Genomic DNA, 24,736 nt, shown 5'->3' with positions numbered 1-24,736 from the left:
GCATACTATTACGTAAAACAAACTCCTTAAATGCCTGGGGTGAAAAGGAGAAACACAGTACGAGCTGTCAACATCGCTTTAGCATAGCGCTGCAACAACAAAGCCAATGAATGGGCACACGCTTACCTTGCACGTGAGAATTATCTTCTGTTTAACCAGTGCGTTCCTCTTTATACTGTATACCCATGCTGCTATCCCAGTCCAAGATTTTATTATGTTGTTTTTTCCAAGTGTCCTTTTTTTGCTAGCACTGTTGAAATATCTGCGCAAACAGATTCCAGCTTTTAAAAAAAGGCTCTGAGGGGGTGTTCTGAGCTATTTGGCCCTTGGGTGCATTTCCAATATGAGAAAGTGAGGGAAGCTGGAGATTTTCTGCCCCACAATAACATCAGTGTTACCAGCTCTGTCGACAGCCACAGCCACAGCTGACCATGTGTTTGGCTCATAACTAAAAGTGTGACAGTTTGTGTACAATCATAACTGCACGTTCATGTGTGCACTCATTTCAGTTGATAAATCTCATGTTAAGTGTACTTTTTAATTGATTCAGATTCACACCATGACCATGGTCTGGGCTCCTGGATGTGCATTTTGTTTGGAAATACTGTATTTACTACTCTTACACTCTAACAGTTACTTGAAATGCATGTCTTGGTCATTCTTTTCTAAAAAATAAAATGAAATAAAATTAAAATAAAACTGTCATTCAAGTATTCAAAACCTGTTACACATATAAGTACTATGGATAATGTATGTGCTGTATATAAACACAAACACAAAAAAATAATATGTATACTGCAAACTCAGCACAGAATAAGATGCCATCTTTCCATACACAAATACTGTAACTGTACACACACACACACACACATATATATATATATATATATGTGTGTGTGTGTGTGTGTGTGTGTGTGTGTGTTAGTGCATTATCAGACTATTTCTCTCTTTCAGAACAGATCACAAATGAAATTTTTCCATATAAGATATTCTGAATTTGTTTTGGAGAAACGGTATGTAATTGTGCATTGTGACTGTTAGAGATTTATTTATTTATTTTATCGAAATGTAGTTAAAATTAAATTCACATATCCGTGTATTTGTGTACTTGAGTGGTACTCAGTCTACAGTGATAAAGTAGACACATTTTATATAAGCTGCACTGGAAATGAGTACTCCTTTTATTTTCAACAGAGAAATAATTCAAGCCATTTGCTTTAAATGCGATAGACAGTATGATTGCATTTTACCTCCAGTTAGTAGACTAATTGCACCATCATACAAAAAATTGAAATAAACAAAAAATAATTGTACGCAAACATACAGTACACTAAACATAATTCCAGGGTCTCTCTCTCTCTCTCTCTCTCTCTCTCTCTCTCCCTAATCATAATAAAACCGTCAATATCCGCATAAAAGCGTGTGATGCTGGTGATATTTTCCTTCAGATTAAGCGAGACTTTTTCGCATTTTAATCGTATACGCATTGTCAATAAATGTATTAGAAGCATCACTTGCACCAATAGCCACACAACATGCAGAACACGTATCCATGCTATAAACATACGACTTGAACCATGTTTATCCGAATTTAATATCATTGTTAAATTTTTGCATTTACTTCCCGCGAATACAAACAAACTAACAAACAAACAAGCACACACACGATTAAGTATTTCATGGTGTACACGGCTTTTATTGAACAATTAAAACGTTTTGGTATTCTATACCTATTTGATATAGGCTACACCTGTTGTATGCGATAGGCAATGTTTTCTAAACATGTAATTAGGTCAAGGAATTTCCAAATAAACGTCATCAATTTGTATTCACAGTTATGCTGACTTCCTTTGACTTTTGAATTTGGTATTTTAATATTCACATATGAACACCTATGGTACATTTAGATACGAATTTGCGATTTACAGATTATTCTAAAATTAAACGCTACACTTCAAGTAGTGTCTTATTGATTAATGTGCGTAAACTGAATGATTGCTCGAAGTTGGTCACCTTTGATTTCGCAGAGCTGAATTGATTTGATGTATCTGTCAAGTTGCCATGGAATTGACTTTGTGGTGATGCCCAATTGTAACAGGGTTATTTACCAAGTGGGAATGGACCATTGAGTGTTAGAAGAGGGATACCGTGTAACCCCAAGAGAATGGGAGAGACCTTAATAAAAAGCTTATTGGAGTTGGCAAAGACTCGTAAATGAATTATCCTCTATTCCTCACATATAATTTGTCAGAATTTTCAAGTTAAGAAAGTTATTTCAGCTGGGGAGCCATTCAAGAAATAATAATAATAATAATAATAATAATAATAATAATAATAATAATAATAATCATCATCATCATCATCTCTATCGTTATTATTATCATTACTATTATTATTGTGATGACAACCATTACCACCACCATCAGAGACAACAAAAATAGACTTTGCAGCCAGTTATGTCAGTACAACAATAATGTGGTAGGCCGAATGCTATCCAGTTAGTTATAAACAGAAATTATCTTCATGATGAAATAAAGGATCTGACTAATTATTTGCATTTCACTATAAATAGGCTACACGACGTTGCCAAATGAGCTTGCAGCTGCATTAGGCCTACTTAATATTCTCGTCTTACTTTTGAAAACGTCAAAGCGGAAGAACAAAGAATGCAGGTGCAAACAATACATTGTGAGACCTGGATGTACAATAAGAGAAAAGATCTATAGCGAAATCATCAAGGTTGCGATCTAATATTCGACTGGAAAACAATCGAAAAACATATCGTATAAATAAATGGAACAGAAACTCCAGTGCGTTTGTCAATTAAACAGGAATCCACAATGAAAAGATCCACGCAGCAAGGAGCAAGGGCCAAGTGGGAGGGGGCAGAGGGGATGAAAAGGCTGAAAAGAAGGAGGTGTAGTGACCAAGTGTGTATCTGAGTGTACAGTTTAGTGTAGATTTCCTGATGTGATCGACTAGCCAACTGGAGTCACTTTTCAAAAACCCACTCCCAAACACACGCCTCGCTAAATACTTTATAGTCACTTTCATTGATTTTCTTTATCAAATAAACAGAATGCCACCGCCAGCAATGCCGCTCCCCTTACCAGTGCTCCCACGACGCCAGCAGCTGTGATTTCATGTAAATTTATTTGACTGCCACTCTGAGATTTTAACAGCCCAACTCCCTAACAAATCACATAGCAGATTAAGGCCAATCTTACGCAGTAAATGTTCATCTCTAACTTGGCAACTACGGTCCACCCATCAAGAGTTTATTTAGTATCCCCTGTCACACTAGAAGAAGGGTAACGATTAAGCTATTGTATAACGTAGGATGCACAATTTCATTTTTATATAGAAATTAATATGAACCAAAAGCATGTTTCACTGTTATCTTAAAAGTAGGCGCAGTGGTCTTTCTGAAGACGTGCTCTTATAATTGTTGTCATCGGTGCATCCACTATCATTTTACATCTGGAAATACTTTTTCATATTTGTAACTTGATCGCTTACTGAAATTGCATGCGATATTTCTAGCCATAGTCTCTTTTCTTATGAGTTTTTGTTAAGAAACAGGGACGCTTAGTTGATGCTGGTTTCATGTTGTGTATAGATTTTCGTTTATGTAATCGATTGGAATCCTCCAATACATTGATTAAGGTTTAGTGTTCTACAAACAAGCATTTGTGCATCTCGATTTAACGTGGAGATGAATTTCACACTGTAATGTTGTCGAAATATCCAAATAAAAACAAATAGAGCATTTTTCCAAATTATGTTTCTTCGTAAATAGCGAAACAAAGTAAAAAGGAAAAAAAAAAAAAGCAAAATAATCCATTGTCTTTTCGAGATCACACACTGTTGGAAAAATACCAGGCATTTCCTTGAATTATATGCGATCACCGAGTGATTGCGGAATATTAAATTTAAGTTAGATAAGACCGCATTGAGGGAGGCAGGCAGCACCCAATCCCCAACTTATTTCCCATTTTTCTGTAACAGCATCACTGCGCTCCTCTCTTTGCAATGACAATGTGCCAAATCAAGGCGTTTTGAAAACATTTTCCATATGCTTTAAGCGGAGCTTCAGACAGAACGAAGAAAACTGGATGCTCTTTTATGCCAAAGGTAAGATGCCTGTTATTTCACTTTTGCTGATATGTTTTACATTGAAAACTTAGAATGGGGAATTCTAAATAGATTACACGTTTATGGATTTTTGTGCATTTTGTTAATGTCACGTCTGGGATAATGGAGGGTTTCCAGTTTCGTGTCTGAAAGCTATGGTTTATTTATATTGGATTTTTAGCGTTATTTCGGGAAGATTGTTTAATGCTGAATTTGTGATTTTTTATTTATTTGTTTTTTTTTCTTCTAGGATTTTCTTTATATTTCTTTCTTTATTTTTTGTATAAGTTGGTATGGTTAGGATTTATCTGCACTAATATGACTTTCCATAGTAAAAGATATGAGTGCTCAAGAACAGTGTTTATTTTTTATCATTCATTTCAATCACTAAAATGTTTGTCGTAGAAAGTCATTATATAGCCTACACTTCGATGGAAAATTTTGGGATTTGATTTCATTACACTGGTGTGGACTTTCATTTTTTTAATGAATATTATACGTTCAATAATGCGTTTTCATGTGTGTGGCTGCAATGACATTTCCAGTTTCAAGCTGTTTGTTTATTGCTCCATAAGGTCACACATTCATTGCATTCCTACTTTACTAACTTAAAGTATTTGTTGATGCCGGTTTTGGATGCAGTATGGTACTCTTTACACTTGAGGTCGATTTGTAGAGCCGGGGTGGGTAGGACTGTGACCTTTTAGACCCCAGAGGGCGCCAGGCGTTTTGGCCATGTACCCTTTTCTTTAAATAACAGAAGACCATCTGATACATAGAATGCGATGTATTCAGAATTTTCGAATACGGTGAAAAAACAAAACATTACCGGATGTAGGCTATTTACAGTTTGCTCGACTAAAGATAGATTACTTTGTTGCCCACGATGGAAATTTTAATGAAATTGCCGTAAAAAATAGTCGTAATTTGAACCAGAAAGGGTTAAAAAATACATCGGCTAATATACGAGTAGAAACAAGAAAACTGGATCTATATTGTTATTAATATCATTCGTTTGCCAGATTACTCCCCTGTAATACATAAACATTTTACATAATGTTTTATATTTCAGAAAAGCATCGTTTCAGAAGCAGGCTCCATTCACACAAACAAACATGCATACACATAATTAGGCCACAACTAATTAATTGAGGATGCGGAAATGGGGAAGTGGAGCGAAATGTTACTGAAGTTAACACAGTCTTTGTCAAGCAGACACGGGAGTCAGTAGCCTAGGAATGAAGAGAGTAGAAGGGAGGGTTAGGGGATTTGGAAGTGACTGAAGCTCAGATAAGAGGGCATCACTCATATTATTCTTACTCATTTTCCTCTTTTAAAAAAACATTTCAAAGAAAACAAGAGAGAAACAAAGATGAATGAATCACAGTATATGAATAGCCAGGTACCGTTTTGAAAATATCCTCTGAAAAGTTGCGAGTTGTTAAAATCAATTGTTAAACAGTCCTCTTCGTGGCTCTTATGAAATATAGCCTGTTCCTTAAACGCAAACATTTGCATAGAACACCGTCAAAATCTTTAGCTTCCATTATAAAGCAGAAGGAATAAAATATTAGCCTATATTTTCCGTTTATTTCCTTAAATCCCCTCTTGACAGTACCGTTCGTATCCATACTCCCAGCCCACTGCTTCGTCACTTGGTGCTCGCAGTTTCGTTTCCCCGGAGGGCTAGCAACCACAGATCAGGGTGGAAATACATCGCTTCTGTTGACCACCTTTCGCCGAGCCGAAGACCAAATGAGACTTAGACATAACAATCCAAGGACAGGCTAAGGGGATCCAGTGTTGTTGCGGCAACAGTCTTGCTAGCATCCTTATCATTAGATCCGGAAACCCAGTTCACTCAATTCACCTCCTTCGATTTTTTCATAAAGGAGAGGCGATCTCTTGATTTTCTCCACGATTAACATCTTGTAGGGTCTCTATTCGATAGCGTCTATTAGGAGACAAAGAGAGAAATAAAGGATCAGCGTGAAAAGAAATGTATGCCTTGAAACTGAAACTTAAAAAAAAAAGAAAAAAACTTTTTACATGCACTGCACATGCTATGCTGAATGTATGAAAAGGCAAGGAGTCGGGCATCCTCTTCAAGAAAAAAATATATAAAAAAGAAAAACTATGGCTACGCTAATTCTTGCATTAGGGTTCAAAGGCAACAAAGTCCAACTTTATTAGGCCATATTTTGTTTCATAAAGATGCTTCTCCTTGTGTTTATGTATAGCCTTGTTGACAGCATTTAGATGTTCCAGTACATAAGTATATATTTTGGTACATGTTTACATAAAGGTCTTCGATCGCAGATTCCATATGTATTCGCGATTGAGTTGGTATTTGATAGTAGGCTATGCACAAATATATATATATATATATATATATATATATATATATATATATATATAGACAAAGACACTTTCATATTTTAAAAATTTAAATATTTTTGTCACACACACACACATATAAATATTCATATATTTTCCAACATAACTAACATAGCAGGTAACTCTTATTCATAAACAGGCGCACGTCATTTGCCCTTATATACTGTATCCCATGCCAGCGAACTAAAAATAATAGCAGTATTTTTTAAAGTTATTTTTTCATAGGCTTTCTGAAGTATTAAGGATTTGGATATACGGATTATTCGTCAACTTTCATTTTAATGCAGCCTATTTAATTGTGTCAACAACCCAAAAACACAGACATACAAAGTACACACACACACACACACACACTCGCACATATTTACATATACAACATACATACATACATACATACACATAGCATAACCCTTATACCTTAGTGCCCAGGCAACATTGCAAATCTCTAGTGAACACAGTTTCATATTTTCAGTATTATGGCCAATGTATCAATGATGTGATAATACGATATCTGTTTAGGTGAACTTGGGTTTTAAGCACAATAAATGTATATTTTTACCCTCACACTGTGTGATTAAAGCAACTCTTTCCTTAATTTGACCTGACTGCACTTATATAGGCCTATGTTGTATAAATCACATTAGTGTGTTCTGCAAAAATAAAGTATGGTTCGTCTCCATAGTCCTACCGGTATATAGTTCATTTTAAAAACGTACGCAGTAGCTTCATTTTCTTTATAACACAGACTATGCAAGCGTCTTTTCCTCTTGAAAAAAGATCGATTTTGTATAATTCTTGAATACTCCGATCTTTCGTTGTTGGGTCTCACATTAATCTATTCAGTGTACCTTAAAGATTTCCCCCATTAGATCATTTTTGTATATCTGGCCCTTGTAGCCCTCCAGCTCTCTAAGTTGAAACAGGGCGTCATTTGCAATGTGGAGACTGTTGATCACCTCACTAATTACACCTCGCTCTCTCTCTCTCTCGCTCCACTCGCTCTCTCGCTCTCTTTCTCTCTCTCTCATTCCCAGAGTGCATATCGGGAATAGACACACAAAGACATGCGCACTCAACTTAATCAGCCATTTTTTTAAACAGGGCTAAAACGATAATAATTAGCAGAATAAAGACATATCGGATTTTCATTTCCTTTCCTCCTTTTCCCAACCCCTCCACAACCTAAACTGCAAGGCAGCGGTCGACACATGCTTTACCAGCCGGACCCAAAGGATCGCTTCATCTTCTTACTATTCCTATTTTTTATTCTTTTCCTATAAAGTTGAAGGATTATTATTTTTCCTTTTTTTGTTATTAACTTTTGTGATCATTGGATGTGACTTGTTTTGATATTTAAAAAAATAGCAGGAGAAGAAGCGGAGGGGACTGCTAGGGGGAAGAAAGTAAGTTTTTTTTTTCTTTAACTTTTATCGAGTAGTTCGTGTTAAATTTAGGTCGAGTATTGATTATCTTTCTAGGCTGATCCAGCACAATCTTTGATATTCCGCTCTCCAGATAACAGCTGTTCGATGCGATTTCTTTTTAGGTAGCAGTCTACCTTAAAACGTGTATCGGTTTGTTTATGCAAGCCCTTTCGTCTCGTTTTAAGAGCTGTTAACTGTCCAGAGGTAGCTTATACGATATGAGTGACAGAATCACTCAGAAAAACCCTTTCAGCAACTAGCTAGCTACGTTTGTCCGACCTTTTATGATACTTAACATTATTACACCATTTATAATAAAATTGGCACTTTCAGAAAGGAAAAAACAAATATCTACATGTAGTATCCTACTTATCTCCAGCTATAGCAAGTCGAGGTCCGATTTCACACTCATGACGGTTTTGCATTATTTTCAGATAGTTCGAGACTTGGCTTTATAGAATACAGATTCTATTAGTAGCGATCGGAGCGGTGGATTTGATCTCACGCTGTACTTCGAAGTAGAGATACATAGGCTACAACTATTTTGCATTTCAGGCAATATTTCTTCTGGCTAACAACTCTACTTTAGGATACAGTATAACGTTTAACCGAGCAGTCTACACTTGTATTAGCCTATGCGACGGGAAGAAAGAGAGATTCATAGTAGCTATACTACCCTGTTTTTAGAATGAGACAGTTTTGGTTGATTCGGGAAATAAATGGCTTTTTATGTGGCATGAACCGAAATTTAATGTCCGTTTATGAAACTATTTATTGTATTTGAGCATTTTGTTACCTGCGATGAGCAAAGGAGTATCCCTTTACGACGGCTTGGATGACCGTGTAGCCGAAAACGGAGACCGATTGGTCGGATACAACTAACATCAAGCGGGTCCTGTAGATACAGAAAAAACAAACCACCTCCCGGAGATTCTTTAGTGTTTATCGAAAGAAAGAACATGGATCTTTTAAAAAGACCACGACATGGACAAACTTTCATCAGTACCAAAATCCATTTTTGACAGCTGTCCTCTTCCCGCAATCTTCACTTTTTCCTTTTTACTCCCTTCCGTGAAGTCACATCTTTGCCCCAACGTGAATTGTCCTTGTAATTTTTTAGTGTTGTGTAATCCTGGCTCCTCATCGTACGAAGTGTTATTATTTTGTCTCACTTACCAAAAATAACGAGGGGATGCAGTGGGAGTCCTGCCTTTTTGGTAGTTGGTTAGTTTGAGGCAGAGACTGGCTCCGATTGGGACGCGACAGTGACAGGGGCATCGATCGCTTGCATTGAGAGCGAAGAAAAAACAAGGCAGTAGACAAGCACAGCGTAAACCTGGGTATGTAACAGCCTGTATCAGCGCTCTCTGATTTCCAGTACCTAGTATTCTAACAAAATATCAATATTTCCGTGGAGTTACTTTTTCTGGCTTTACGGATTTTATAAAGGGGATCTAATTTTCTAACATGATAGGCAAATCCCAACAACCGGATTTAAATTAAATATTTTCGAAATAAACACATACATATTTGTTCTATCTTTGGTGGAATGCACGATTTTCCCTGAATTTCTTATTAGATTGTTATGGTGTTTTGGTAGTAGTAACATATTAAATCATACGGTATAGTGCAGTTAGTTATAAAATAATTTTCAAATTTTATTATCATTATTATTATTATTATTATTATTATTAATATCAGTAGTAGTAGTATATTGTGGAATTGAGTTTTAGTAAAATGCTCACTTTATTTATTAAGGGAAATTGTTTTTCTTTTTTATTCTTATGGTAGACTGTTATAATAGCGATTTTGTATGACTCAACTTCTTTTTGATACCTATTTGTAATTTCTTAGTCTATATTTACCAGCTTTATCTCGACGTTTATTTATTCAGCCATAGGAATGCAGGGATAGCTGTCTAGTCTGCTGTACCTTATAGGAACTGTCTGTTCGATACATTTCATACTTTTAGTTATACACAGCAATAAAAAAAGCTTTTTATACAGAGTCGGTTTTCATTGTGCAAAACTGCTGGCAAGCTAAGGTATTTTATGCTGAAATTTATCTTAAAAGGGTGGATATTTTAATTTTTTTTTTCCTGCTTGTACTCTAAATAATGCATTTGTAACATGACCCGGTGTGTAGTGTATTTTAAACCATTATCTACAAAGGATGTATTATTTATCTGTCTTTGTGTATGTCTTTTAAGATAATACATTTCTGATTGCAAAGCTAGGCAGTGAGAAATCTCATAAAGCAGAGGAGGGAAGCCCTTAATAACTCTTCAGATTCAGACATGTTCTGCAGTAAGATTGGCTCAGGCTTCTCCAAGGGTCGACAATGTGTCATTTCCATGAAGCCAAATTGCCCTCTGCCTATATGATATTAATGTGCAAATCAATATTTCAGGGATTAAATTTCCCTTCTTCATTTTTTATGGTTTCTACCTCAATAAGTCTCAAGTCTAATAGAAGAGGCTGGATGATTTAAAATCCTTCACTGCAGAAAAGCTTGCAACAAGCCTTTTGCAGCATTTTAATGCTCTACACAGAAAATCCAAAGGCACTGGCAAGCAGATGCCAGTCAGTGCTGTGTGACATTACCAAACCTAATTTGAGTAAAAGGTTGTGAGAGAAATATGTATCCGGTTGAATACTTAAAACATTGTGGTAATAATATTGACTCGTTTTAAGCAGAAGCTTATCCCCCACTTCCACTTCCCCCCCCGTCACACACACACACACACACACACACAAACCTGTCACCTACACATTTTTGCTCCATTTGAAACCAAAATAATTTGAATTGATGTATGTAAAACATAAGCACTCTTGCATCTGTTCACTGTTCTCACTCGTTTTATCATTTGTTTGTTGCAAAGTATATTTATTCTACTTTCAAAATGATGTAAAGACTGAGGGATATCCACGCGAATGCTCGAGTGTCTGATTGTACGGGGATGGTTAGGAATGTATTTAAATTTTACATTCCCTTGTACCTTGTGGATTTTTACACTGAAAGATAGCTGAAACAAAAAACTTACCAGTAAAGATGTAAATAATAATGGATGAACCATTTAGTTTCTTTATTGAGGATTTATAATCATGGAAGGCTTCACTGTGGTGCAAAAATTGTGTTTAGCCGCTATGTTTTCTGAGATTCCTGCCTTATTGTACGATATGGGGGGACGGTCTATTGTCTATCATTTGGTGTTTGTTTTATATCCCTCCTGAACCATCTGGACTAAGTTCCACACAGCTGCATAAATTTCATGTGATAGAACATTTTTTCCATTCTGTGTGAAATGTTCCATCCTAACCCTTTGAACATGCTCATTTAATTTAGCTTGCTAAAAGAAATGTGCATAGTGAAGCACAATGGGGCCTTTAATTTCATCGCATTACTTTGCGTTTCTTAAAATGAATATACATTGAAATTTCAAATGGTGACTGTTGTTTGGCTGTAAGGTGTGACATTTTTGTCATTATTGTTTTATTTTGATATTTTTCAAAGTAACTGTCCACCAGTGTTTCAAAGCATTTATTCTTACTTGTGACAGCATACGCATAACTCAGTGTAATGCATTTGAATCCCATTAGAATTAATTCTGAAGTGATCATTATATCGCTTCTGGAAAAATATGTAATTATATTTAATTAACTCTGTCAAAGTAATTAGCATTGCTTAATTGTCTTTTGCAAATATTAATTAGATGCTCATTTGTAGAGGGGTTGCTGTTGCTGAGATTCGAGGTATCCATTTGTGGTGTACCTGCATTTCTCTTGGATTGTCATTGTAATAATTGGAAAATTCTAACTTCGTTATTCGAGAGCTGCTCAGCCTTTGTTGATGGGCCAATTGAATTTTGTCTGGGTTGCGGGGCTGGAAAACATGCCCAGGTCCAAGGACTGTGGCTGTGGGTGGAAAGCTGAGGAGTCAGGAGCAGGCTTAATGTATTAAGCGGGGGCCTTTTTGTGTCAGCCCTGAGGCTGTACTGTAACACGCAGAGCCTCTTCTGCTCAGAAGCTGTCTGAAGGGTTAAAGACTTGGATGGGGTTCAAACTCCAAAGCGCCCAGGGAAAGCACATGCGAATATGTACAAGTTTCATGTAATTAGTACTTAATTATATTAACATATGCAAATTGTCAACTTAGAGGCTTGTTCAGCTGGCGGAGATCAGCTGAGTACAAACGGCATATTGTTCGCTATCAAATAATGGATTTGAAGTTGTATTGTGGAAACGCATAACTAGCTATCTAATTTAAGTCGTACCATAGCAGAATTTCATTAGTCTCCATGGAGACTTGGTTAATTGTGCTGACTAATGTCCCAGGCTGTAGTGTGCCCCCCAAAAAAGAAAGCCTTGGTTGCTTAATCCACCTTACAATGACACTTGTTTGTACACGTTTCCCTTGTGTGGGAATTTGCATATGCAAATGTATTGTCTTTCTGTCTCATTTGTCATGGCTCCACATTATACATGCAGAGGACAATGTATCTTGGCTGCTGCTGGTTCTTCCGAGACAGGGCAGTATCATTCAGTCCAGCAACATTCTTTCATAATTTGTTTCTGATTAATAGACCAGACTGAGACTCATTCTATTCAGGCCCTGGCAAAGGGAAGGTCAGCTTTGTCACTGAAAAGAGTTTCCACAGCAACTAAAACTGTCTTTCCCCCACCCTCCCTTTGGCTAATTAAATCACATCTTTAAAGCAAATCCATTATAACATAGCAAAAAGACACTTTTGCTAATAATCTCTGGTTTCCTATAGATGAAGATGGGAAACCCAAAGAGTATGCTAGTATTCCTGCATTAATCCTGTTTTTTGACAGAAATGTAAACTGATATAATTGCTTTTCTGTGTAAGGAATGGGGGTTTATACAAGTGTGAAAGCATCGGAAAAGGATTAGCATTTTTTTGCATAATGAAAGGCAGTGTTGAATGGGGCATTCAATGGTTGACTGAATGACTGAGATGAAAGGAAGATGAAAATGCTTGCGCTTCTTTCTTTATTCCTGTGCCGGGCTCTCCCTAAAGATGTGTTTGTTGAGGACTTGAGACAACAAGCAGAGACTCATATTTCCAAAGCCTTCCAAGATGCCCTCAGATTTTGTCACGTGAAGTAATATGTATGGTAATGACCCAGCTATGGGCTGATAAACAAAGGTTTTGTACACTTACGTATACTCTTGGAGTATCTGACTAAATATTGAGATCGGAATGTTAATGACAAGTGCTGCTGTTGCCATATGTCTGGGTAGCGTAGTGACCTTGAATATGCAGCTCGTATTCTGAATCGGTTGAAAGTTATTAATTTGTGTATTCAAAATGCAAATGCACACTTGCCTGAATTCTCCTGCTTTGAAAGCTGACTAATGTTTCGTGCTTACATCGGTTCTGAGCACGGCAGCAGGAAGTGTGACATGGTGCAGTGTCACTGGAATTAAATCTGTCCTGTGGAAAGGATCTCTCCGGCTGAGAATAAACCATCACAAAAGAAATCGTCTTGTGTCGGAGAATGTCTCCCCCTCTTTATTAGATGGAATCTTCTGCTATTGACATTTTATGCACCATAACAAGCTTTTCATATGTTAATTTTGGGTCGTTTGTTGTCATAGAAAAGGAAATGTATCCGTGCTTATAGATCTGTTCAGACAAAGCCATACTATATGTTGGCCCAATATAATATACTCCATAATAACGTGCAGAGCTTAATAGTTCTTGCAGTCAGAAGAGGAAGTGTGTTGAGTTGATTGTAAAGGTGAGAATGTCAGTCTTTTTACTCCCTCTGAATGGAGTATAGTGTGAATAATTATGTATGCCGTTGCATTTTAAAAAGGCTCCGCGGCGCTCTAGGTCATTGTAATTGTTAAGTTGAGTCTCATTCAAACAAGTTCTGACACAGTTTACTAGATGTTGATGTGTGTCTGGTGTGCCAGCTTTATTGTACTCTTTGTACTGGCTTCCACACCCATTAAGATATTTTTGACTTGTATCCATCAGCTTAAATATAGCTAAAATATCTTTGTGCTCTCTGTGTGATAGGAAACTAATAGTTACTCATGTGATTTAATGTAAAACTACATGAAGTGGAGAGCATCAGATTTCAGACATTCGGGTTGCTATGGCAGGGGTGTGCCATCACAGGGAAATAATTATTTGTTCTTATTGAAAAATTGAATTATTGAATGCAGTTATCATTATGAATCAATTATTTATGTTTTTTGCCATTGGTCTTTTCCCAGTTGGGATTGCATTACTTTTTGTCATCATAATGAGATGTTTTTATTTTTAATTATCTGGTTAAATCTAATTTGCATATAACATAATATATCTGGCTAAAATATAGTTAAGAAATTGTCTTAGAAATTATGTTATCTACAATTTTGTTGTTCATTTATAATCAAAAGCTCATTTCGTAAGCTAGGGGGAAAAAATTGGATAGAACTACTTTGGCCTGTGTTTTAGTCCAAACGAATAGGGTTTAATACTTTTTTATCCTGGAGTTGAGGTTTAACTAGATGAGTGAGATGTATTGGTTGTGCAAACGCAGCTGTGTTCATAGAATTCCCCAGTATCTTGCTTCTGCCGCATGTCGAGAGAGTGCAGTGAGTGATTTTGACGAATCAGGGTTGACGATCCAAACGGGGCCTGGTTTTCCTGCTCGTTCGCCCTGGCATGTATTGTACGAACGCAGATGCCGTCTGTAGTTCAAGGTTATCGGGTTTTTGCTGCCAGCATGCAGGTCCTGAGACATCATCTATGGTTCTGTGTTTCTGTTTAGATTCTGTGTCTACATTTCGAGCCCACGAAAGGCAACAATAAAGGGAGGGTAAGCGACTTTGGGGCTGGGAGAGAAACGGCCTGTGGACTTTGCCTTCATAGTTCTGAAGTTCACCGGCAGTGTTTAGCAATGTAACAATTTGAGAACTCTGCCAATTGCTGATTTTATGCTACTTTCATAAAATTGTTGCATATTATTTTAAAAGCCTGTATTTTTAATCTATTTTTCCCCTGTATTGTTAATCTCAGAGCTCCCACAAATGAAATAAATTTATGGTTTTTGGATTGGACATTTTGAGTGCCATATTACAAAACAATTACAGTTTTATTTATATGTTCTAGAAACTTTGTGTTCTGGGCTTTGGAAGACGCACATTGCGGGTGCCATTTTTAAACCAAACAGCAAATGGGAAAGAAATCACCATTTTGAGCAGGGCTGCTGTATATCTCAGGAGGGCTATGGGGAAGGAGAGGATAAACTGTGAGATGAGACAGTGCTACTGAAACGAGAGAACCTCCCTGCCACTCATCGCAGTCAGCAAGCGGCCATCAAATGAAGTACCAATAGACACTTGACGTGGCGAAAAAAGCAGCGAGGGCAAACTCTGCTTCAGAAAGGGGAAAGAATGGCAGAGGTTTTCTTCACAAAAAATGAGACGGGGGGTTCAAAAGGGGAGGGGGGGGGCATAATGATGTTCTAAGTGTTGTTGGTCACACAGCCCTTTTTTAAGTGTCTGCTGTCAACAAGCAAATGACGGGCACCACTTCGGCTTTCCTCTGATTTATTCATGACCGATACTCCACACTGTGTGGGGCATCATCCTTCATTTGCACAAGAGGGCACGGTTGCTATTAACATGGCGGGGGAAAGTTTACTGTGCCTGTTGTTGTTGTTTTTGTGTTCTGTCTTCATATGGAGGCAAACGCAAGCCCCCTATTCTTCATCATTTATATACAGATTGGCGATGAATACATTTCCCTCCAACTGGGTGTGAATAACAACCACATTATGGCCCATTATGAGTGGGATGAGAAGATAATTAAATATGTATGACTGTGGTATCTTAAATAAACAGATAATTTAGACCCGGCCTCATGAATATGCAAGAGGCACACTTATTCCTGCGTAACATGAAATGAGGAGATTAGCATGGCCATTCCACCTGTGGGGAGAGAAGATCACTCCAGACGCACAACTGTCCCAGTGTTTATGTTGGGCCAGAGGTTGAGTGCAGCTACAGAAATCCCCCAGAGAAGTATTTAGTTAATACTAGCCTTCTCATATCCTGTCTCAGACGGGTCTGGCATCAAGACTGGAATAATCTTTAATTATTTGCTTTAGAAAAGTTTTTAGACTTTCCAGCAGTAAAAAAAGCAGATGGCACTAGAATAGACACTTTTCTTTCTAAAAAAAAATACATAAATAGTAGCCATTATAATTGGTCTTCTAAATATTGCATGTATTGTTTATTTGTCAGATTTTCTTATGACGTGCAAGCAGTAAAGAGCTAAACTATACAACAAAATATTTTTTTGTAGTCACCCCACTTTTATACAAATCTAAGCAAAGAAAACAATGTTTTTGAAATGCACAGCTTTTGAAGACTGCCCTTTAAGAAATGGAAACTAGATGCCATTCCAGTTGTGAAACGGAGGGCCCACAAAATATCTGTTTAGGCTTAAGGAGATAAATCAAGGTGCTGGGGCATGTTGGGGTTTTTTTACTCTCAGCAGGCAGTGAACCACCCCACCCCCCATCTCCACCTACCTCCTATAGGGATCCAAACGTAGATGGGTTTGCATAGTGGTAATAATTCAAAAAGTTCAAAGAGGGAAAAAGGGATCTTTTTAAACTGTGTTAAAAAACCATTAGGGAAAATTGAAGCCCATTGCTGTATTTCATTTAAATCAAATCAGAGGCTTTTGAAAAGACCCAGCAATATGTATAAATGGCAAGTCACAGAGTTGTTAATTCAACATTAAAGAAAGAGAACAGCAGTGATGTCCTGTGAGGAGATTTGTTGCTATTAGTACCAAGTTATGTCAGTGCACTGTAGCTAGCTAACCATCAAGTGCTTTAAAAAGCCCAAGCTAAGATTTTGCCAAGCTAATCTCTTAAATGTTGCCATGTGCATTTGTGTACTTTGTGTACTTTGCGCATTACACTGTTTAAAATATATTTTACATGCGTGGGTATGAACGCATGGCATTTGATAGCCGGGCTAATTGATCTCTCCCTTGTGTTTTCACATTCAATGCATAAATGCAAGCAGCATGCGTTCCTTTTACGGTGTTTGTAAGCAGGTTTAATTAACTCTGTGTTATGCTGATTCAGGGCTCATTTAATGTTCTAGGCCGTCACTGACCTCACAATGCACCCAATGTCTTGTTGAGGTCTAAAGAAGGACAAGAACACTCAGTGGCCTTCTGTGCTGTGCACTTCACTTATAAATGGGTAGCAGTGGAGAGCAACTCATCATGCAGGATTCAAATGGAATCTGTGACAATTCATACTAGAACCAATCCCTTTTCATCATAGCACATGTGGTCGTGAAACAGTGGGTATTTCATCCCAAAAGTAAAAAAAAAAAAGAGGATAATTTAAGTAAACACTGATCTGTAACATTTGAACAAATTTCATGAAATTATGATCATGCCAAAATGCAGATGCTCCGCTTTTGAAAAAGAAGTGTCATAAATGCTATATTCCAATTCCAGAGTTACTGGTAATTTGATTCTTAGTTTGCATGACATCAAGTTTATTTTAAAAAAGGAATATGGTGTCCTGAATCTGAAGTTGAACTGATTGTCGCTGACAGTTGTTTGTTTGTAGTGAAATCCAATTAAAATGTTGACTTTTTCAACTTGGCCCTTTTAAGTACCTCGTGTTTTTCAAGAAGTGGTAACCTTATGGTGACTTGGAAAACAAATGGGGTATTTCTTTTTTTTTTCAGTCTAAACTCACAAGTGGAGTCTAAACTCACAACATCTGTTAGAATTCTGTTTGTTTAAAAAGCAAATGCGTTTGGTCCAAAGTTCATTTTGGGAGCTCCATAATTAAATATAGTCTCAAACTTTAAGTTAATTAGTAATTTTGCAAGTTCCAAAATTTGGGTTATCACTCGTATGGTCTCAGTGTTAAAGAGCATTGCGGAAGAACAGGATTCATCTTTTGCGTAAGGTAAACTTGCCGAAATATATCAGTTTAACAATGTTTTCCAGCACATATTATTGTAAATATTTTTGTGAGACATCCTCAATAGCTCCTGGGTTAGCACATTGCTAATAGCTTTGGAATGTCTGCTGCAATACCTAGCCTGTGATTATGTTCATAAAGATAATTACAGGAGAGACAACCTTGAAACTGAGGCTTCAGAGCTTGGCTTGAACTTTACACTTTTATTGTTAATCTGGGAAGATGAGGAAGATGACAGTGGGAAAGGTCATTGTCACTGGTCAGAAATGGTTCTTCAGTTGTCTGTCTCCAAAATCCAAACCCTAAGGTAACTCTTAACTCTTTACCGAAAAATGAATGCTTCTTATTTGAATTAATCCAATGTGTTTCCTGAATGTATATCAGCCAAAAGAAAAGAAAGACCGGAAAGAAGCTACCCTAACTATGAATCTCAGGGAAGCTCTCTCTGGTAACAAGGATGAGACCAGGATCTTCACATGTCCCCTGCTGTCTCATAATAGATCAGGTTTTGATGTGCATCCTATTTGCACTGAGCAAATAAAACCTGGGGTTGAGAAACACTGTGAACATCTCAATGTCCGACAACAAGGTGTTGTCGGAAACCAGTCGTTGCAAATGTATCGACTGTGTGCTGCGATATTCCCTGCACTCTGAAGCTTTGAGATACACCTGAAGACGAAGGCCTGGCTCGTCTCTCTGCGTGGGCTACTGTTTGTCTGTCCCTATTTTGTATGTTTTCCTTTTCTAGTCCATGCTGGCTTTCTTTTATATAACTACCGGTGGTGTGGAAGGTGCATTATGGAGCTTGCAACTAAATTGGAGTTGAGATTTCTTGTTGGTAAAAGGTCCCACTGTATTTTTGCATGCACATACATCATGATATTTCCTTTATGTTGGTAAGGAAGGCAGAGGGCCTACCAAGCCACAAGGGGCATAGTTTGATATTGAAAGAGAGAACAGTCTAACAAACAGAAGTGTGATTTAGTCATTTGAGCTTGATAAAATGTTTTTTTTTTTTTTTTTGTAAAGACATGTAGGCTTGGGAATTTAGGTTCAGTAGGATTATAAACTTTGGTTTGTAAATCTTTTATTTATTTATTTGTTTATTTAGAGTTTGGGCGGAGCTGGGCGCTTTTGCTTTCAAACGGTTGCGATTAAAACCGTGATTTATGTAACTCGTAAGCGCTTTCATATTGTATGCATTGTACCTCACAAGGGCATGATTGACCAGTAGCTTAATATTTATTTAGCGCAGGGAAATCAAAGGGATTATGCAGTCATCATTTTAACTCTAATCCTGCTTTGCATGGGCTAGACAAAGAGAGGGTGATTACTGAACATGAGGCTGACAAAGCCACAATTAGATTCTCTTATTTCTCATACGCCATGGAAAAAATCACATTCAACAGGAAAAGTGGAGTCCTTTTTTCCTCTGAAGGCAGCATAAATAAAACTTATGCACAGTTGACGTATCATCGGACGGTGGAAAGATCGCGATGCATACAAGTTTTAGCTGAATGAATCGGAGAGTAACGCTGCTTTTTGTTCAAGTTTGAAGTATGAAATGTGGAATCTTTTCATTTGGCACTTCCTCTCTTTCTCCTTGTGTGTGTGTGTGTGTGTGTGTGTGTGTGAGCCTGCCTGTTTTTGCAAGTGTGTGCTTGTGTGCCCTCGCGTGTGTCTGTGGGCGTGCTATTTCATTTCTGAGCTTGAAAGTAACAAATCAGCTTTGCTAATTAGGCTTAAATACTCAGCGGGGGCATCATGCACAGTTGAAAAGCAGAATAATGCACTGATTTGCATCAGGGAGATGGATCTTAACAAAATATACAAATCTCAGCTATGCAAAGACTGCTGATCTGTCTCAGGTGGGAAGAGGGCAGATACAAGGGTTTCATTAAAACTTCCTTCCTCTCCCTCGCGCTCCTCTCTCCGCAAGCATAATTAAAGTGAAATATGCAAAGCTTAACAAGTTTAATCCGAGAGGCGCCCCATTAGGACCGGGGCGTGCTGTCCGTACGGAGGAAAGGCACAAAGACACCGGCCCTCGCGTGGTCACGGGAACCAGAACGTAACATCTGGTTTCATATCTCGTTGAACGTAATTGAGCGGGATGAAGCGAGCGCCAGCAAACACGCGAGCAGCTCCAAACGGAATGCCCTGTTTTCTCCTTTTCCACAGATGCCCCTCCTTTGCTTTTTTTTTTCTTTCTGTCATTATAAATGTTAACGATTTTTGTTCCCCCCCCCCCCCTTCGAATTTCCCTACGTCTCCTGAAGGACACAGCGTCATTGTTTGTTGCCGGGGCTTTCTTTCGAACTTAATTACCTCCTCCCCTTTGTGGTGACTTGGGCCGAAAGTTTTCACCATGTCATGAGAGGTCGTCACACATTCTTTCTTGGTGCTCTTCATTAATCCTCCTCGCTGAGGCATTTTTCCTCGTGCTGCGAAGGTAGAAGGGTGTAACAGAAGAGCTCAGAGACATCAGCAGGAAGCTTTAAGCTGGTTAATGCAGTATAATTGTCTGGACATAGACTGCCCTTTGTTTGTGCGGTTCACTTTGAATCAGCTGTAATTAACTCCAGAGTGTTTCCAGATTGCCAGAAAAGAAAAAAAATTACAGCTTTTCTGTTTTAAATTGAAAAAGACATTAGCTATGTAGATTGCATTTTTTCTTTGATACTGGTCTCTGTTCAAATCTTTAACAGGGTACGTAATGTTTTGAAAGATCAAGGTTCCTTCATTGTTAGCGCTTATTTGTGAAAGGAAGGTGAAAGGACCTGCTTCAGTTAGCTTCTCAATATGTATGGCCATTCAGAGATCAAGTTATTTTTTTAAATCTGTACATCTTTACACCGTAATAGATTTTTTTTATTAGGATTTCCTTTCCCTTCAGAAACTCTGCGCTTATAGAATCAGTAATAAATGAGCTGCATTTGGAAATGCTAAGGTTGTGCTTTTTATGTTCTGAAGTGACTCTGCAGCCTTCTGAACAACGTCACTCTATGTTTTCATCTGTTACTTTAAGAATACTTTTCACAGGTACTTTCAAGTGTACCTCTTCTGCTACATTCTGAACTGAATTGTTGATTTGTGTAGTTTTGTAACTAGAACAGAAGTGGTCACTACTATTCAAGCACTATGCTATTTTATTTATTTCTTTGAAGGAGGAGTACAGCAACTTTTTGTGGTGCTGTTTCATTTTATGTACTAAAAGGCATTTGTGGAAAAGTAATTTGTACGACAGGATTCTTGAATTGGAGTCACCACGCCCGACTGTAATGATACGGTGTCTCTTTGAAATGACGGCCTTGAAATGTGTTTGTGGCACAGGGGAGATCTTCTGCATCTTCTATTACACCTCTGGGCACAAAAGCAGACTGGCAAGAGCCCTATGAAGTCCAGCAAAACCCTTTTTTCTTTTTGTCTTTTTCTCTCTTGCAATCTCCTTTCTTTTGGACTTCAACAATGAAGAATTAAGCCTCGGTATGGCTTTAAAGGTCCACGAAGCTCTTGATGTCTCGATAATACCACTTTGATGGATTTTTCATCGGTTCTTTCTACATCGTAACAAATAAACAAGTATAATTACACTTGTGAAGGTCTATTCACTGCATTGTCAGGATTAGATATATGTGCAGTTTTCACATAGTGGCTCTCCTTTGTCTTTGCCTAACTCGCTATGACATTTTGATAGAGGATTTGGTGGCGGGGAAGAGGCCACAGCAGAGGTGGTGACGACCTTTCAGAAACCTGATATAATGCGGGGATATTTTGTTTATTTTTCTTATTTGACTTTTACAAGTTGTAACTGCACTTGAGAGAGCCAAGTGTGCTAACTTTCAACCTGTTTCTTTAAAAAAAAATAGAGGGAGAGAGAGGGTGCAAGGGGGAACAAAAAAAGGAAGAAATCCCTGGCTTTCCATGCCTGCTGTCCTCCTCTGTGAGCTGGTGAAAGGCAGATGGAATGGAGGGGGGCTGGGTGGGGGGGGCGAGAAAAACAATAGAGGAAGGAGTCTTTTAGCCTTCTTTCCCAAGAATTTAACACTCTGGCAAACCTAGCATTCCATTGCCATTATTCCCCTCTCTTGATCAGATCACATTCTTTTTAATCACTTCACAGGCTATGTCTCCATGGACCGTAGAAGAGGGCTGGGACAATCTTAATTAAAAAAAAGAGGTAGAAACAGTGTTTGCTATTTCTTTGTTCTAATGGGAATGGGACCAGTTTCACTGCCGGGAGACCGGTCCTCATTGTTTAGAAAAAAACCCTTTTTATTTTAGCTAAAACATCTTTGTGCAGGGAAGGGTTTTGTTATTTTGCTTTGCGGATTGAAAAGGGCGTAGCAACTTGAGAGTTTGGGGGGGGGGGGTGTCACAGTTTCAGTTACCACGTGCAGTAAGGAATAGTTTGGTTTTAGAATATCATATGCAATCACTATTCAAAAAGGTGCGGAAAAAAACACGAAGCATTTGTAAAGAGAAAGGTATGTAATGTGTTCCACTTCCTGCTTATGAAGCAAAAATGGAAACTTGTGACTTTAGATTGTAAAACCGTTGTATTATTACTATTTTGGCAGCTGGTTTGAGGGAATGTTTGACTGTGATTCAGTGCACCGTTCTGTTATGATGATAAACAGTGATTGTTGGGGGTTGGCCAGACATCTTGAGAGGCTGGGTACACCTAGATACCACTGACAGCCAGCATTTGCCTTACTGCTACACGTTGGGGCTTTTATCTGGATGAAATGGATGGGTACACTTCACTCGCTAACTTTGGAGCTGATTGTGAATGATCGCTCTACAAAGGAGGAATATCAATACGAAGGCTGGAGGTGGCGTTGCCGTCGATGAGCTGCACGCTCATATCAAAACAAGTATAGCTCTCAGCTGTTTAGCGCTTTGTTCCACACTTTATAATTCATCAACATGTAATGATTCATATGCCTAGCCAGGAAAGCGGAGAGACGGACATATCCCATAGAGGCGTCCTAGCACTTCAAGTGTCAAGATATACATTATTCATTTTAACAGTCTGTTTTATGTCCAGGACTGCACACAGGGATCTTACATGCTAAAAAGTAGCCTCCCTCATATTGATATTCAGTTAGTTGTAAGCGGGACTGTACCGTGGATGACAGATTGCTTCCATTCTCTGTTCGTGTGCGTTGCAAACAATTTTGTATTGTTTTTTGTAACTAGTAAATTCAAATGAAAAAGAAAGCTCTCGAAACTGTATGTTAACATAATAATAAATAAAAAAATATTTGTATATGTTTGTGTGATGAGGGGGGTGGGCTGAACCTTTTTGAGTAAGTTTTGTAATTTCGTACATTTAGAAGAAGGTTATTTTGCAGTGTAATCGGCTGCATGATGTTTGAATGCTCTCTGCAGCACACACGGACACACGCAGACACGCACGCAAACACACACACACACACACATGCACATGCACACACACATCCCACATCCCACAGGCCCTTGAGGCACTGCTGCTGGCTTTGTGATGTGCCTTCTGATCTTACAGGGGAGATGGTGGAATTATCATAGGATAACATTATAGTCTTGCAAGAGCATCACTGGTAAAAAGTGTGTTTTTCAGACATATATTCACTTTGCAAACATAAATGCTGCTACACATTTTCTCACCATTTCAAGGCAGTGTAAATCAGTGCTAACATTGCAAACTTATTACAGACCTATGTTAGTTTTTTATATTGGTGGACAGTACAGGAAAACACTATGTCTTCCTCCTAAACACTGCAAACATACGTCATACTGATAGTCAAAATTTAATACCTTGCTTTGTGACATGTAATTTTAAAGTGATTATATCATTTATTTGATGTCATATATTATAAAAATAGTTTTCATTCATTTTTGCAGTCTCAGTTGATCTTTGTATGTTTGTTGAACGATGTTCACTGCTCTCTCTGACTCACCTGCAGAGATGTTTCAGTCGGGGAAAAAAAAGGACGATTTTTAAGCATCCATTCCTGATGCTTAATATCCATTGGAGCTTCCCGTTGTCTTGTTTGACCAGGGGTTGTTTTTTTAATTAATCCTCAAAATTGCTTTGTAGTGAGGCAAATTCAAGCTCAAGAATTCCCCCACGCTGCAAGGTTTAGCAATGGACGGGGGATGGCTGTTGTTGTTATTGTTTCTTTTAACAATGGAATCACTTTCATGTTCATGATTCTTTGATGAACATATAGCGCTGGTGAAACCACATTATTGGTACCTCAGGCAGATGTCTTTTTCTATCTGCATTCCCTTAAAAATTAAAATATGGGTGCAGTAGCAGAAGGCCCCCCTTTTTAAATGGTGGGCCTTGAACATGTTTAATTTGAATGAAAGGCACCGGAGGTGCAGCCCAAGCCCCGTCCTCCCCACAAATCTCCCTGCTTTTGTGCGTACTGCCATCACTCTGCAAGCAGAGGGATCTGTAAAGGCACTCCAGCACCGGGCCTCTCGAAACACACTGCTCCAGTCGTTCTTCCGAGCAGCCGACATGAGGGGAGGGTTCCTGGCGCCTTTCGCGGCTCCCAACTATTTCCCTGCTGCCTTTCCCTGAGCGGGCAGCCGCCGGCATGGCCTTGTAGGCCGATATCTGCATTCCCGGCAAAATGGGAGAAACTGTCTAAGTTTCCAGCCTGTAGGAAATGATTGAAGGATTTTCATCAAGCGGGGCTTGCGTATGATTTGTAAGAGCATGGAGAAAGGCTGATTGAGGCAGTGGCGGTTGAAAGATGGGCTCCTCTCCAGGATTGATAACATCACAATGGTATTTGAGATTGT

General features: G+C 38.2%; 1 protein-coding gene and 1 long non-coding RNA gene across 4 annotated transcripts in view; one reads left to right on the top strand and one right to left on the bottom strand.

Annotated features, from left to right (window-relative positions):
• Positions 1-1,673: 1,673 nt before the first annotated feature.
• LOC135253631 (uncharacterized) lies at positions 1,674-8,888 on the bottom strand. The gene is made up of 2 exons (XR_010329667.1): positions 8,752-8,888; positions 1,674-6,088 (listed from the first exon to the last, which is right to left on the bottom strand). It is a non-coding gene; the product is annotated as an uncharacterized LOC135253631 (long non-coding RNA).
• Positions 7,568-24,736, top strand: part of zfhx4 (zinc finger homeobox 4) — a 79,965-nt gene continuing 62,796 nt past the window's right edge. Inside the window, exon 1 of one of the 3 annotated variants that reach the window (XM_064333174.1) lies at positions 7,568-7,934. The gene's annotated coding sequence lies outside the window, so the exon portion shown is untranslated. Of the gene's footprint in view, positions 7,935-9,188; positions 9,296-15,469; positions 17,924-24,736 lie in introns of those variants that run through there. The other 2 variants (XM_064333176.1, XM_064333175.1) reach the window with 2 other exon arrangements.

The sequence above is a fragment of the Anguilla rostrata genome, chromosome 4 (genome assembly GCF_018555375.3).
Source record: "Anguilla rostrata isolate EN2019 chromosome 4, ASM1855537v3, whole genome shotgun sequence".
NCBI lineage: Eukaryota > Metazoa > Chordata > Actinopteri > Anguilliformes > Anguillidae > Anguilla > Anguilla rostrata.
Note: the sequence above shows the minus strand (reverse complement) of the source record. Positions and strands in the feature narration are given on the sequence as shown.